Source organism: Schistocerca gregaria, chromosome 2 (genome assembly GCF_023897955.1).
Source record: "Schistocerca gregaria isolate iqSchGreg1 chromosome 2, iqSchGreg1.2, whole genome shotgun sequence".
Taxonomy (NCBI): Eukaryota; Metazoa; Arthropoda; class Insecta; order Orthoptera; family Acrididae; genus Schistocerca; species Schistocerca gregaria.
In genome coordinates, this window is record NC_064921.1 from 898,556,088 (window position 1) to 898,574,019 (window position 17,932).

Here is a 17,932-nt window from a genome sequence, read left to right on the forward strand (position 1 = left end):
TAAAATTATGACAGGAAGATACATTTTTGCATTTTGACTACGGAAGTATCATAAGCATTCTTACTAGGGCCAATAACAGTCAGTATGCACACATAAATTGAGGCCGGCCAGGGTGGTCGAGAAGTTCTGGGCGCTACAGTCTGGAACCGCGAGACCGCAGTTTCGAATCCTGCCTCGGGCATGGATGGGTGTCATGTCCTTCGTTAGTTAGTTCTAAGTTCAAGGGACTGATGACCTGAGATGTTAAGCCCCATAGTGCTCAGAGCCATTTGAATCAACATAAATAGAACAGTATTGATAAAACCACACGCAGTGAACACTGGCCCTCATAATTTAGAATACTGAAGGACGAGTGGCTCAAATGGCTCTGAGCACTATGGGACTTAATATCTATGGTCATCAGTCCCCTAGAACTTAGAACTACTTAAAGCTAACTAACCTAAGGGAATCACACAGCACCCAGTCATCACGAGGCAGAGAAAATCTCTGACCCCGCAGGGAATCGAACCCGGGAACCCGGGCGTGGGAAGCGAGAACGCTACCCCACGACCAAGAGCTGCGGACGAAGGACGAGTACTCTGCAGCAGACAAGGAAGCGAAGCACTACGTTGGCGTCGTCAGGTACCGTGTAGTTTCAATCTGAGCGTTTACTAGACTCACAGACTGGTACTCTTCTAATTGTCTAATGCTATGCAGCAGTCTAAACGTTCCACATCTCTATAATCGAAGCCGAGCACTGTCCGAAGGAATATTTCCATTCCCGTGAAGCTGCGTAGATTTTAGTTCGGTATTGGAATGATATTTGTGCACAACAGAATAGCTGACTGATGCTCTGTCTTCAGTTGGTACAGTTCCAATGTGCCTTCCACATTTTACATTGGTCCACGTTTGTTTACTTGACACGAACGGACTGCCCGCCAGCTTCTATCATCCTATCCTTAAAATTCTATCGATGCCATACATGGACAACTAAGCCACACAAAAGTTTCGTAAATTACATTACACGCAAAGAAAGTGTTGATATTTAGTACAAAATTAGAAATAAACTTAACAAACGAAAAATTACACATGAACCTCAGGCGGAACATTATGATCGGCTGAAAATTACGAATGACAAAAGATGCTGGTATTACACTGGGTGCGCCTTTGCGTTAAATAACAGATTAGCACTGACTGGAAATAACATGGTGTTGATTTTAAACAAATATTGACGACCATGAAAGGATTTGCCGCATATGTCGCTCCATCATTACAACAGACATCTCTTTTTGCCAAAAATTAATTTTCGTTAATGAATCTTGTTATGAGATGATGGGTAGACGAAGCACTTTGGCCTCAGACCACTAGGAGGATTCAGCGACATTAAGAATCATTTGTGGACAACAGATATCTCCGAATGTTCAAAGCTTGCTCAGTAATTACAGACATCTCCAAATGTTCAAAGCTTGCTCAGTAATTACACATTACATATCGTAGCCGAAATGCAGACTGTGGTAGCAGTGATAGTGAGTGTTAATTCTGCTTCTTGAATAAAATTATCAACTTATTCTACTAATCACTTACTGCCACGAAAGTAGTGCGCTTGAGAATCCAACACGTCTTCACTCCTGGAGAGGCAGTACTATTCACTGGGAGACATATTAAACTGACCTGTCTTAATTCACAAGATGGACGAAATGAAATGATCACATGGCGTCGTAGGTAGGCAGACATCGGGTGGATCCATTCGGGCACATGGTGCCAGTCTTCCTTGCACGTCACTTCGGAAACTTGTGCGTCGATAAAAGTGAGATAAAATGATTAAGACAATACAACCACCCATTTCCTGAATTTAAACAGGATCTCTACAGTCTAGAGACAACGAGGCCGAAGACTTGACCACTAGACCCTGAGATGTGGAAAGAGGGCGGGTTGTCTAATTTCTTGGTCTACGCGACCCTGAGGCAACGACCCTAACCGGTAGATCACGAGCTTTAGATACAGGATGGGTTGCCTGATTTGAAGCTCTATACGGCCTAGAGGCAACTACGTTCATATTAGACCAGGAGCTGCGGACACAGGGAGTGTTGTCCCATTAGAAAACGTGCGTTGTATGATGTCCAAATGTTCTGACTAATGTGGTGTATACAGTGAGTGTAGACACGATATTTGAGCAGTCTTTTACAATCACGTGTGTAGTGAACATGCAATCATGTCAGTACTCTCCGAACACGGGATGATAAGCGGCGCAAGAACTGTGGGCCATAGCACATAGGTGGGTAGATTAAAATTTGCATTTCCGAGATCAACGATGCGCAGGGTGGCGTTTCAGTACTGCAGAGACAATATTTCCACACGCATAAGGCGCCATAAGGCGCTATACAGCACGGTCATCTGTTCTTGAAGACGAACATCGTGATGACGTGGAGATCCAAGTCAGATCGCCGCCGATTTCAGTGTGAGGCCCATTTCTACAAGTACTTATACGTGGAAGAAGGCACTGACTTGAACATCCGGCGCCCCGCTCGTGCCACAATGCCGTCTCACGACTTTCGACCACTCAGTGTATGATAGATCATGATCGGAAGATTATTCGCCATCGTACTTGGTTGAATTTTCCCAGGCGGTGGCAGTTCGACCCACGGCTTCAGAGGTTAAACACCGTGGTTTCCTGTGTGCTATCCTGCATTGCTTAAGGTATGTACTGGCTTTCTCTCCGTTCTCTCGCCGTGACGTACAACAACGCTCTCTTCAGACCATCTCCTCATCATCTTCAATCACACTGTCGAATTTCCTTTAAGTTGAGAGTTCGACACATCTGGTGATAAAAGCAACGTCATTGCAGTGAAGTACAAAAAAGGCTCACAAGCTGGAGCAACACTAAACGGTACTCCCAGTCAACAGTCAGGCAGCTTCTATATTTAAGGAACAGTCGTACTTGATGCTCCATTAAGTTTCGGGAATGCAGCCGCATGAATTCTGCTTCTTCTTCTAATATTTCGGCTGTATACCTATCAGCCATCTTCAGAGAGAGCCGTACGACTCGCCATTGATGTTGATCGGCGGCAAAGACGTACAATATGCATGAGTTACGTCTGTGGCTGCGCATTCGATCCATGGTGGGAGGTCGATGTATTACTGGGAGCTGAACTGTAGCGACGTCTTTGTAAGTTCAATATTGAAAGTGCCGGATTCCATGACTTATCTAATGTGAAACCGCTGTCTCTATTAATTAAATTCTTCGTCAAGCGGATTTCAATGGCCTCTTTTACTACGGAGTCCCAGAAAGATGAAACAGATGTCAGAATTTCGACATTTTCATATACCATAGAGTGACCAGAATCAATACAATGCTCTGCCACAACCGATTTACTGGGTTGTAAGAGCCGAGTGTACCTGCGATGTTCCGTACACCTCTCTTAGACTGTACGATTCGTTTGTCCGATATATGAAAGGCCACATTCACATGGTATCTTGGCCATTGAAAGCCGCTTGACGAAGAATTTAATTAATAGAGACAGCGGTTTCACATTAGATAAATCATGGAATCCGGCACTTTCAATATTGAACTTACAAAGACGTCGCTACAGTTCAGCTCCCAGTAATACATCGACCTCCCAGCATGGATCGAATGCGCAGCCACAGACGTAACTCATGCATATTGTACGTCTTTGCCGCCGATCAACATCACTGGCGCCTTGTTTATCTGTGGCCGCATGCGCAGTGGAAGCAGAATTCATGCGGCAGCATTCTCGAAACTTAATGGAGCAGTCTTTGCGCCGCGAAAACCTGTAGATTCACAGTCGTACTTAAGGTTCACACGTGTATTACCATTATGGGCAGCACTAATCGCAGGCTCGTAGTAACCATTGTTTTCACATAGCGAATTATTATGCAACAGAAAGGCTGGAATGTGAGACAAGTCCGTCTTCAGCGCTGCCATTTGATTTCCCTGGTGATAATTTGCGTCCATTCGACTCACGATTGCCCCGAATTTGAGAGGCTCCCCCTCGAAGATGCAGCGTTTACTGTAAATCTCAAGCCGCGTGGGGTAGCTGCGTGGTCTAGGGCGCCTTGTTACGGACCGTGCGGCTTCCCCAGTCGGAGGTTCGAGTCCTCCCTCGGGCATGTGTGTGTGTGTGTGTGTGTGTGTGTGTGTGTGTTGTCTACAGCGTAATTTAAGTTAGCTTAAGTAGTTAGTAGGCTTAGGGACCGATGGCCTCAGCATTTTGGTCCCATAAGACCTTACCACAAATTTCCAAATTTCATTGTAAATCTCAATAGTGACTTTTCATGGCCCTACCCATTTAGTTTCACTACCTTGATGTGGAAACAACCACAAAGATGTCGTTTGCGGAAAACACAAACAGTTATCAGAGCAAAAGTTAGAATTAGTACACCAGTAGAGTAGATACCCGGGTTTGCTATTGCGTTCCCTTCTTTGTACTTCAGCCGCTTCTCTTTCATTTTCAGGGCTCAGTGGTTTACTTTAAGGCCTTTTCGTACTCGGTCGCTTTTCCTCTTAAGAAGCTGTGTTCAGTTCAAAGTAATTTCTCGATTACTCGGTTTAGATAAAGACCTTCCGTGGCCGTTTCTATTGAGCCACAGATATGATTCTCTCTTATTAAGTGACACACCTATAAAAAATAATTGTCAGCAAATTATCACTTCTTGAATTAATCAGAATGTTAATTTCTAATACAAAATCATCTTCGTTAATTCTGTTAAGATATCACGTTGACATTTCGACAAAAAGTGCATGATTCCTACCTGATTAGTGACTTGTAATAAATTTATTGGAAGTCGTACTTGTATTTATCGTCGTTTGCGAAATAACTTTTGCGAAATTAACCAATTCAAGACCATGTCCTGCACTCAGATTGGAGAAAGAAAAATTATATAGATTTTTTTTTTTTTTTTTAGCTACCAGAAACAGGACAAGATGTACTTCCATGGTCACGTAAATTCTCAATAAACTTCAAAGCATCGTCGAAAGAACACTCTCTAATACACGAATCAGCAGTTACAGTACATTGGAGTTACATTCATCTAAATGTGTTTACCAAAAGTATTTTAAAAATTTCCTGGCGTGTTTTGACGAGTGGATATCTTCATAACAACTGTACGAAGTAGAAAATGTATCAGAAAAACGATGCAGTTACTATCCTTTATATGGTATGATGAGAATTCGATACAGCATATATTGTCACAGTTGCTAATAAAACATACTCATACGTGTAAACTCACAGACATGAGGACAGTACAAACATGAGTAAAGTACGAGTACAAAATATTTTAAAAAATTAAACTGAAATACATAGTATCTCGTCAATGCAGTCGATAGAAAGGTAAACGCAAAATAATAGAATTAGAAAAACACTGTCCCATAAGAAAACTGTATGGCGGTATAGATCGCTAACCAGAGAACACATTTATATAAAGTAAAAGACAATTGATTAGCGAAATTTAGACGTATCAAGGTGTTACCCATTTCAAACGTTACATTGTGCGTTAAAATAAAGATTTAATACGATTGAAATGTATAGCTCATCAATACATCGGAAACGTGCTAAGTGATTTTCCTTTATTTTTCTCTGTTTGCCAAATACTGTCAGATTTCAGTTACGGTGGTTACCGACGACACTCGTGACATACTTGTATCAATGTGTGTATGCACTTGCCATTTTCAGTTAATCTAAATTATTGTTTTTATCATAGTTTTCATCGGTTTATAGTTCCCAACACCTTTTAGTTTACATCCATGTTTCATTACTATGTTACAGACTGCGTTGCATTGATTTTTCACATTTTCTGGAAATTAATGACAGGTAATATGTAAACGTACTGTTTTTCTGATACTTCTCATTCTTTACACAGGCTTTCTGGACGTGGCCAGTTACCCTAAGGAGTCAGGAAATTAGTAAAATATTTGTGGTTCAGACAAATGTATTCTCAAATTACATAATGCAACTATGAACAATGCATCTAATTTTTGCATTCATGTAACATATATTCTCGAATATCTTACTTCCTAGAGATTTGCCCTACTTCAGCTTGACAAGATGCAAATCCGCTGTCATCTTACTCGTAATTCACTTACTTATCAAACACTAATTTTGCTCAGAAATGCTATGTACCTGTATTCACTGATACTTCCCTACACCACCGTTGGTAGACACAAGTGTTTCTTTAATTGTAAAACGTTCCTGTTGTTCCTACCACAGGAGGCTATTTACCAGTTTTTGAAAATGCCGTTGACTACACGCAGTACTTTGCCCCAAGGTGTCTGTAAAATTCACGGTGACGTCAGACACACCACTCATGCGTGGAAGGATATACCATTACTTGTTGCTCAGTAACATTATAAGGTACCATCTGAAGATAAGTAAACAGAGCGTACGCCAGAATTTATCGCAGTCTGTGTGTTTATACTGCAGCCCAAGCAGTTTTACACACTGCAAACCTTTCATCAACTTCCGTAGAGAAAAATGTAGAAGTTTTAATGTTTGCACATTTTCTTACACAGTAGATGCTCCACTATTTCCATTAGAAACGTAATGAATGATATGGTTTCCTCATACTTACTCGCAATAAAAATTGTGTAATTTATCATAAATATTAATTAAATTAATAAGTTTTATGCTTGGAACGAAAGTGCAGCGGTATACAATTCTTCTTTCAGAAAGTTTCATTGTTCGACTGTTTCCATTAGTCTCTCTATTCATCAGATTTACCGATTATACAAGCAAACACGCAAAAACGTTTCACAGAGCTTTGGTAAAACGCACTATCCTAATAAGTACGTCAACATCAGAAGTACAGAGTTACAAACAGCCACCGAATGCAAACCTGACTTGCATCAGTTTCGCTTTCATTCGCTACCGTTATATGCAACACACGCTCGCACACACACACATACACACACACAGACACACACACACACACATACATAGACACACACACACACACACACACACACACACACACACACACACAGAGAGAGAGAGAGAGAGAGAGAGAGAGAGAGAGAGAGAGAGAGAGAGCTGAGCAAACACAGGTAAATTAAATTGTGATGCAGTAGGTTAATCATTTGCTTAGTAATAAAGCGTTAGTCAACGCGGATTTTGTTACAAAGTTGCTAGCGAGCCCATTTCATCATTCACTGCGAAGGGCGTATAAATGTGGCACATGGCTGGACACAGAGTGAACGCCAGTTTCTACAAATGAATGCGTGCCTCGTATCCTGTCGAAAATTGTGTACGCACCTGTGACTGCAATAATACGAACTGTAAAGCGCATCTAAAACGAAACATTAGCTTTGTTTCTTCATTGTGAGCATTAAATGGAATGAACCTTACTTCGCGGTGCTCTGTCATATTACATTATGAGATCAAAAGTATCTGGACACCCCCAAAACATACGTTTTTCAATTAGGTGCATTGCGATGCCACCTACTGCCAGGTACTCCATATCAGCGACCTCAGCAGTCATTAGACATCATGAGAGGCCAGAAAGGGGCGCTCCGCGGAACTCACGGATTGCGAACGTGGTCGAGCTGATTGGGTGTCACTTGTGTCATACGTCTGTACGCGAAACTTCCACAGTCCTAAACATCCCTAGATCCACTGTTTCAAATCTGATAGTGAAGTGGAAACATGAAGGGACAAGCACAGCAGAAAAGCGTACAGGACGACCTCGTTTGCTGGCTGACAGAGACCGCCGACCGTTGAAGAGGGTAGTAATGTGTAATATACACACATCTATCCATACCATCACAAAGGAATTCCAAACTTCACCAGGATCCACTGCAAGTACTACGACAGTTAGGCGGGAGGAGAGAAAACTTGGATTTTATGGTCGAGCTGCTGTTCATAAGCCAAATATCACGCCGGTAAATGCCAAACGACGCCTAGCTTGGTGTAGGGAGTGTAAACATTTTACGACTGAACAGTGGAAAAACGTTGCTTGGAGTAAAGAATCACGGTACACAATTTGTCGCTCCTATCGTAGGGAGTGGGTATGGCGAATGCCCGTTGAATGTCATCTGCCCGCGTGTGTACTGCCAACAGTAAAATTCGGGGCGGTGGTGTTATGGTGCGGTATTGTTTTTCTTGGAAGAGCCTTGAACCCCTTGTCGTTTTGCGTGGCACTATCACAGTATAGGCCTACTTTGATGTTTAAGCACTGTCTTGCTTCCCACTGTTGAAGAGCAATTCGAGGATGGCGATTGCATCTTTCGACACGATCGAGCACCTGTTCATAATGCACGGCCTCTGGTGGAATGGGTACACGACAATAACATCCCTGTAATGGACTGGCCTGCACCGAGTCCTCACCTCAACTCTATAGAACACCTTTGGGATGAAACTTCCTGGCAGATTAAAACTGTGTGCCCGACCGAGACTCGAATTCGGGACCTTTGCCTTTCGCGGGCAAGTGCTCTACCAACTGAGCTACCGAAGCACGACTCACGTCCGGTACTCACAGCTTTACTTCTGCCAGTATCCGTCTCCTACCTTCCAAACTTTACAGAAGCTCTTCTCCGAACCTTGCAGAACTACCGGACGTGAGTCGTGCTTCGGTAGCTCAGTTGGTAGAGCACTTGCCCGCGAAAGGCAAAGGTCCCGAGTTCGAGTCTCGGTCGGGCACACAGTTTTAATCTGCCAGGAAGTTTCATATCAGCGCACACTCCACTGCAGAGTGAAAATCTCATTCTGGACCTTTGGGATGATTTGGACCGCCTACTTCGTGCCAGGCCTCACTGACCGACATCTATACCTCTTCTCAGTGCAGCACTCCATGAAGAATGGGCTTCCATTCTCCAAGAAACCTTCGAGCACCTGATTGAATGTATGTGTGAGAAAGTAGAAGCTGTATCAAGGCTAAGAGTGGACCAAAAGCATATTAAATTCCAGCATTACCGATGGAGGGTGCAACGAACTAGTAAGTCATTTTCAGCCAGGTGTCCGGATACATTTGATCACAGTCTTTTTCTATGTCTAAAAGGAGTTCTCCTACAAAGACTGTGAAATACGTTAAGCATACTTTCGTCGATGTTACACAAGTCACAAAGGCACTATAATAGCAGTGATAATGGGCTAAATGAGTCTACAGTGCCCCAGCCGTTACTGAGATACATGAGACATTGTTTAGTATGTCGTTTTACAACATACTTGTTATCTTTTGATAGTAAAAGGAAACATTTGCCCACGTACATATGTAATGTGTTATTCGAGCTAAACGCGATATGAGTAATCTTTTATTGACATGTATGTAGTGAATATGACAGGATGTAGTTTTTTAATCGACTTTGAACGCGGGAACGTAATTGTTGCACGACAAATGAATTTCAGCGGTTGGATAGAAATACTGGAACACCGCGAGAAATGCATGCTTGATCTTAAATGCAGTTCCCAGCCAAGCCCGCAGGTTATGTTGTCGTATTTGACCACGCACGGAACCTGTGCATAGTGTGCGATGTGTTACTCTTGGTCGGAACAGCGTTCTGTGTAGCTGTCATGGATCATGTCGAGCTAAGTGAATTCGAAAGAGGGAAAATTGTTGGTGCTCGTGTGTTACGTGCTACTGTAACCAAGGTAGCCGAAGTGTTCGTTGTTCCAAGATGCACCGCATCGAAGGTTTATAACGTGTACAGTGGAGGCGGAGTAACGTCTCAGTTAAGTCACAGCAGCCACTCGTGTCGCTTGACTGCTACCATAGCCCGTTAACACCATATTTCGCCGCACTGACCTAACAGATAAGTTCGTCGTTCGTCCCACATTGATTCCGGCAGTTTTTTCACGCAGTGTTGCTTGTCTGTTAGCATTGACACCTCAACGCAATTGCCAGTCGTTACATTGAGGCCGTTGGCCACTGCATTTCCGTGACGAGAGGCAATTCCTAAAATTTAGTCCCACAGTCTTGAAACTGTGGATATTGGAATATTGATTTCTTCAGCAATTTCCGAAATGAAACGTCCCATGCTCTTAGCTCCAATTACCAGTCTCCGTAAAAAGTCTGGTAGTTCCCACTTTGTGGCCATAACCAAGTCGGAAACCTTCTCATTTGCATCACCTGAAAATAACAACTCCGCCAATGCACCGTCCTTTTATACAGGGTGAAAAGTATTTAAAACGACATACTCTGGGAGTTTGCAGGGGACCTTCAACAAATATTTTTCCCTAATGCCATTTTTTCCTATGAGGATTATTTAAACCGGTGGAGGCCGTATTATGCTCTTCAGTTGTTAGAGGCCGTATTACGATCTTCTGTTGTTAGAGGGCGTATTACGCTCTTCAGTTGCAGACAACTGCTCTCCACCAGTGTAGTAGTGCATTGTCTCTGTTTACTAATGGAGAGATACACCTGGAGTGAGTACATTGATACGGTTGGTGCGTACTACGTAGCGCACCACAACGGTCGAGCTGCACAGCGGGTTTATCAACTACCCGCTCCCTACAAGACAACGCATGTGGTTCCAACATGACGGGGCGCCGGCACTTTTCAGTCGTCGTGTGTGTCGATTCCTGGACCGACGTTTCCCAGAAACGTGGATTGTCAGAGGTGGTCCTGTACCATGGCCTGCTCGATCCCCAGATATGTCCCCTACGGACTTTTTTGTGTGGGGAGAGATGCACAACCTTGTTTACGCAACTCCTGTTGCACCAGAACAGGATCTGGTTGCCCGGATAGTAGCAGCAGCAGGAGCAATTCAGGATACTCCTGGGGTTTTTGCCCGTGTCAGAACATGATCCGACGGTGTTACCGTAGTTTACGTGTCAATGGAGGCATATTTGAAAATCTATTGTAATTGAAATTGGGTTGCGTTAATCTGTTGTCTCTTGGTCATAAAAAATGGAAAAGTGTTTGTTGGTTCAATTAAGCTTCCTCTAGCGGTTTGAACTACTCCTTATACGAAAAATTGACATTAGGGAAAAATGTTTGTTTAGGTGTCCCCTACAACCTCCCAGAATTTGTCGGTTTAAGTACCTTTCACCCTGTATTTGTGCACGTGATGCTGCCGCCATCTGTATTTCCCCTTTCGCTGTCCATGACTTTTGTCACCTCAGTGCATGTTGAAAACAGCTCTAGGAGGTCTTTATAATTTTATTGTGACAATGTAGGTTAACGATCTCCTCTTCTGTGTTAACTCTTCACTGGAAGGTCCTCGCCAAGCACAACGCTTACATATGCGTTCTGCGTCAACGTTGCCGACACAGAGTACACTCGCATATGAACGACGTACTGCACTGGAGGGGAGTTCTCTTACAGAGACTCTTTTGTACTGGATGGGAACGGTCGATGGGGCGGGAAAGAGGGACGAGGTGGCGGCTCGCATAGGTTGCGGGCAACACGAGTGTGGTCGGGTGTCGCAGGGAACGGCAGAGGGCCAGCATTGCACCTACCTAGGCCTGGCTGGCGTGTGCGGGGCGGTCAAGAGCGCGCAGCGGTCGCCGCACAAAGAATCCAATTTGCGGGCACCGAACGGAGCGGGCGCGGCTCACGATTCCAGCGGTGCGCGGGCAGGACCTAGCAGGCGCCGGCACGGCGGAACGAGGCTTTGTAGGGCGGGCAGTGGCCAGACCGGGCCACGGACCGGGGCACACGGCACCAAAGCGCAGCGCCGCACCTCTTCATCCGGGACCTACTACGCGCTCCTCGCCCACCGCTTTTTATGCGAGACCCAACGCAGTCGTGCGCCGGCGAGGGCCCTCCACAGACTCTCGAGGGGCCGTGGCAGCTCCCGCGCGGCGCGGGCCCGCGAAGAATGAACAGCGACAAATGACGAGCAGGCGCGACGACGACGGGACCTGCCGGTGACGGCTGCTCTGCGCACTTCCCTAATCACGCGGCCGAACCACTGCAAATCACTCACTCTCCAATCAGTCTCCTACACCTTTCTGGTCCGTAGAAGGACGATAAATACCTAACAATAAAATACATCAACAAAACAGTCCATGGGTAGATCACGCGGCCGAACCACTGCAAATCACTCACTCTCCAATCAACCTTCTACACCTTTCTGGTCCGTAGAAGGACGATAAATACCTAACAATAAAATACATCAACAAAACAGTCCATGGGTAGATCACGCGGCCGAACCACTGCAAATCACTCACTCTCCAATCAACCTTCTACACCTTTCTGGTCCGTAGAAGGACGATAAATACCTAACAATAAAATACATCAACAACACAGTCCATGGGTAGATCACGCGGCCGACCCACTGCAAATCACTCACTCTCCAATCAGTCTTCTACACCTTTCTGGTCCGTAAAAGGACGATAAATACCTAACAATAAAATACATCAACAAAACAGTCCATGGGTAGATCACGCGGCCGACCGACTGCAAATCACTCACTCTCCAATCAACCTTCTACACCTTTCTGGTCCGTAGAAGGACGACAAATACCTAACAATAAAATACATCAACAAAACAGTCCATGGGTAGATTGCATGTTACTGACGTCTAAGGGGCGCAACATTTCGGAGATATGTCCTGTCGCTATTCAGTTCCCCTGAAAACTGACCCTCGTAATGGGCTCTGCAACTACGCCACGTCGAATTTTACGAATCCAGACTTGCAGAGCTTTTTTACCCACTGATATGTGGCACTTTTCTGTATGTATTGCAATTTTTGGGCTGACGTCTTCTAAACCTCTAGAATTATTTTCAGAGCTCATGTTCCATGTGATTGCAAGTGTATTGCATGCTTCTTCATTTCCGTTTTTCGAAACGTGTATCATAACTATAATTTTGTCCGACTCTTCACTGCACTCGGTCCGGAGTTTTCAGACTCGCTATATTGTGAGACCGACGATAATCCGTTTCAGATTAGTGGGTATGCCACTATGTGGCGATTCTTCACTTGCCCATCCCTGAGATCGTGTATCTGTCACTTAGACTGAGTTCCACTCAGCCTACAGTTAAGGTGGAACTAGTACTTAACAGCTTTCCATTACATCTCCAGCCGTCGATAACTTTTGAACTACGTAAGTAACTACAACGATTGGAAGTATAAATTATTTAGTGCTCTGTACGTCGTTTGCTGTTACGCTGGCTACCGAAATCGGTGGGGCTCTTAGCCAGAGGGAAAGATTGGAGATTTAATTTGCAGGTAACATAGACTGATGCATTTACGCCTCACTTTGCAAAAGTTAGCGTCATGCTCTCTTTCGATGGTGTTCTGCCATCCAGGGACACCAGTGGAATCCTGAAGATGATGTCAGCAGAGGTATCGAACCGTCGGGCACTGAAGAAGTTTGAAGAGGAACTTGACTTAACCTAACGGCTCGAAATGTTTTACCATTAAAATATTACTTTCTTCAACTTTGGTTTCACCAAATAAGCTCAAGGAAAATATCAAAGGAATTAGACCTCCACGGAGGTTCATGGACCACCGTTCGACCCACGTACCAATAGCGAATGGGGCAGAGAAGTGGAAAAATGAAAGTGGTCTCATACGAACCGTCTGCAGAAAGTCCAAGGTGACTTACGCGGTATAGATGTAGAACGAGCCACGGATGGAATGCGTTAAAAACACGTACTGCAAAAAGGAATGAAGTTGTAAGGCAAGATTTTAGAGAATAACTTCCATAGCTCTAGAGGCTACCGAAAACAAAAAATTGTAGAGGAAGCCAGAGATCACAGAATACATCTACTAAGAAAAAATTCAAAATAATGGGTGAAGGTGCTGCTGTGAGTTCAAGAGATGAGAAGAACCCAGTGCAGATCTCGTGAAATTATTCATAAGACTGATAATCCAAAAGAAGCCCGCCATAAAATTTTCATTTATCTTTGTAGTAGTGACTTCAAAGGAAAACTGAAACTGTGATAGTAATGGTTACTGAAGTTCCAACCTAAGGTATCTTTACACTGTGTTATACTGCTGTCCTCTTACTCGAGAGGACCTAAGTTCAAACATCGGAGCGGACGCTCTAATTTAATTTGCATACGTTTTCCATCAGTGGCTGTAATAAAAAATTTCGTTATCAACATGCTGAAAATTAAATAAGGAGATAGTTCAGAGGCTTCCTTTACCAGGATACAGGTTGGCTGGCAGCTTTTCTAGGAGCTCTTTGCGTTATGGGGGAGTAGCCATGTATGTGAAAAACGGTATCCCATTTCAGTCAATTGATGTTTCAAACTACAGCACTGAAAAGGTGTGTGAATGCTGTGCACGTGTGGTTGAATTTAGTGGAGTTAAACTTCTAACTGATGTTATTCATAGATCCCCAGACTCTGATTTCACAGCATTTTTGCTAAAGCTAGAGGAGGTTCTTGGTTCACTTTATAGAATATACAAAAAGTTAGTTATGTGTGGTGACTTCAATATTAATTGTATACGTGATTGTGCAAGGAAAAGGATGCTGGTAGATCTCCTTAATTCATATAATCTTATGCAAACCGTATTCTTTCCAACGAGAGTGCAAGGGAACAGTAGAACAACCATAGACAACATTTTTCTTCATTCCTCATTACTAGAAGGATATTCTGTTATTAAAAATGTGAATGCCCTTTCAGATCACGATGCACAAATTTTAACTCTAAAAGATTTTTGTGCTGAAACTCATGTTAAATATAGTTATCAACTTTTTAGGAAAGCAGATCCAGTTGCTGTAGAGACCTTTGTAAACCTTATCAAGGAACCAGAGTGGAAAGATGTTTATAGTGCTGATTCAGTTGACGATAAATATAATGCTTTCCTAAGACTTTTCTCGTACTCTTTGATAGTTGCTTTCCGTTAGAACGTTCAAAACAGGGTACTAGCACAAACAGGCAGTCTGGGTGGCTGACTAGAGGGATAAGAATATCGTGTAGAACAAAGTGGCAGTTATATCAAAACGTTAGAAACAGACAAAATCTAAATGTAACAGCCCATTACAAACAGTATTGTAAGGTGCTTAAAAATTATTAGGAAGGCAAAAAGTATGTTTTATGCAGATAGAATAGCTAAGTCTCAGGATAAAATTAAAATCATATGGTCAGTCCTAAAGGAAGTGACTGGTCTGCAGAGACAGATTGAGGATATATTATCAGTGTGTAGTGGGAATGTCCGTGTTACTGATAAGTCGCATGTATGTACAGTATTTAATAATCACTTTCTGAATAAAGCAGGGGAACTAAATAGAAACCTAGTCCTAACAAAAAATCATATAGCGCTCGTAGAAAAAAGTGCTCCGAGACTGTTACCTGAAATGCTCCTCCATGATACTGACAAGAGGGAGATTGAGTTAATAATTAAATCACTAAGGACCAAGAACTCTCATGGATATGACGGAGTATCTAGCAGAATACTGAAGTATCGTTCTATGTGTGTTAGCCCAGTACTTAGCCATATCTTTAACTTTTCCTTTAGGAGTGTTCGGTTACCTGACCGATTAAAGTACTCGGTAGTAAAGTCACTTTATAAAAAGCGAGACAGCGATAATGTTGACAATTGTATACGTATTTCTATGCCATCAGTGTTTGCTAAAGTTATCGAGAAGGTTGTATATTCAAGGTTACTGGAGCATTTAATTTCACATAATTAGCTGTCAAATGTACAGTTTGGTTTTAGAGATGGTTTAACAACTGAAAATGCTTTGTTCTCTTTTGTCTGTGAGGTTTTGGACGGATTAAATAAAAGGTTGCAAACGCTGGGCGTTTTCTTTGATTTAACGAAGGCTTTTGACTAAGTTGACCACAAAGTATTACTGCAGAAGTTGGACCACTATGGAGTATGGGGAGTAGCTTACAACTACTTCTCCTCTTACTTTAAGAACAGAAAGCAGAAGGTAATTCTCCGCAATATTGAGAGTGGCAGTGATTTTCAGTCCCAGTGGGGCACTGTTAATTGGGGCGTTCCCCAAGGGTCGGTGCTGGGGCCACTACTATTCTTTACTTATATAAATGATATGCTTTCTAGTGTTACAGGCGATTCAAAATTATTTCTGTTTGCTGGTGACACCAGCTTGGTAGTGGAGGATCTTGTGTGTAATATTGAAACATTATCAAATAATGTAGTTCATGAAATAAGTTCGTGGCTTGTGGAAAATAATTTGATGCTAGATCACAGTAAGACTCAGTTTTTACAGTTTCTAACTCACTATTCAACCATAACCGATATTTTGATCAGACAGAATGGGCATATTATAAGCGAGACGGAACAGTTCAAGTTCCTAGGCGTTGGGTTAGATAGTAAGCTGTTGTGCAAAGCCCATGTCCAGGATCTTGTTCAGAAACTAAATGCTGCCTTATATACCATTAGAACAGTATCTGAAATAAGTGACAGTTCAACACGAAAAGTAGTCTACTTCGAATATTTTCATACGCTTATGTCATATGGTATTATTTTTTGGGGTAATTGTTCTGATTCAATAAGGGTATTTTTGGCTCGAAAACGGGCTGTTCGAGCTATATATGGTGTAAGCTCGAGAACCTCTTGTCGACCCCTATTTAATAGTCTGGGAATTCTGACATTGCCCTCACAGTATATATTTTCTTTAATGTCGTTTGTTGTTAGCAATATTAGATTATTTCCAAGAGTTAGCAGCTTTCACTCAGTTAATACTAGGCATAAATCAAATCTGCATGTGGAATGCACTTCCTTGACTCTTGTGCAGAAAGGAGTGCACTATTACGCTGCATCCATTTTCAATAAGCTACCACAAGAACTCAAAAATCTTAGCAGTAGCCCAAACTCTTTTAAGTCTGAACTGAAGAGTTTCCTCATGGCTCACTCCTTCTATTCTGTCGAGGAGCTCATGGAAGAGCAGAAAATTAAGCAAATTCCAGTGTTACAATGTTGATTTTATTTATTTAATCTTACGAATTGTCGCCTGAATACGTTTCTTGTATTTCATTTTATTTGTTTCTACTATCGTGTTATAATTTCATGTATTGACTCGTTCCATGACCATGGAGACTTCTCCTTATTTGGTCCAATGGAAATCTCCTCTTAGCGACTGTATAGTAGTCGAAGAACTTTTTATTGATTTAAGTTTTCGCTTGATCAGTTTGTCACTATCCGTCACCAAAACTTTTTCAGTAATTACTTGCCATTCTCTGTTTCAGGTAAGATCTCTGCTGAATTGAGATTTCAGTCATTCGGATAAGTGGTGAGTAGTAAGCATTTCGTCATCCAACATTTTTGTCCACCAACATTTCACAAAACCTCTGACTGTAACAAAAATTATGGACATCCATAATTTTTCCTTTTGTCAGGTTACATTGAATACTCAGACACCTGAATGAATATAACTGCAATAGCCTACTTCATTATTAACATTTTTTTAACAGTTCGCTAATAAGAAACGAACAACAAATGAAAGAAAAATTTGATAGGTGACATTGAACTGTGGAGAAACTGGGAGGTTTGGTCTCTACAGGGGCAGTATGGTGATCTCTCAGCCAAAGAGTGTCGTCCGGAGAAACGCCTGAGAGCGTAACTAGCACATTTATTTCAGGATTCATACAGTGCTAATAGTTCCTCCGTAGAATCGACCGAAGGCGGCAGAGCGGCGCAGAGGCCTGAAGTTTCTGACTCGTCCAGCAGCTGAGCGGCGTTCACATTGTTTGCCGGAAAACAGTATCTTCAGCAGCGGTGCGTCATGCGGGATGCCGACTCAGAGGTTTGAAGGCGTTGTCCGCAAGGGGCTGGGACGCTGGCAGCGCAGCGCGTTGCCTTACAGGGAGGGGTGATCTCAAACATATTATCATCTGGACCTAGGTTTTTTTTTTGTCATCAGTCTACTGACTGGTTTGATGCGGCCCGCCACGAATTCCTTTCCTGTGCTAACCTCTTCATCGCAGAGTAGCACTTGCAACCTACGTCCTCAATTATTTGCTTGACGTATTCCAATCTCTGTCTTCCTCTACAGTTTCTGTCCTCTACAGCTCCCTCTAGTACCATGGAAGTCATTCCCTCATGCCTTAGCAGATGTCCTATCATCCTGTCCCTTCCCTTATCA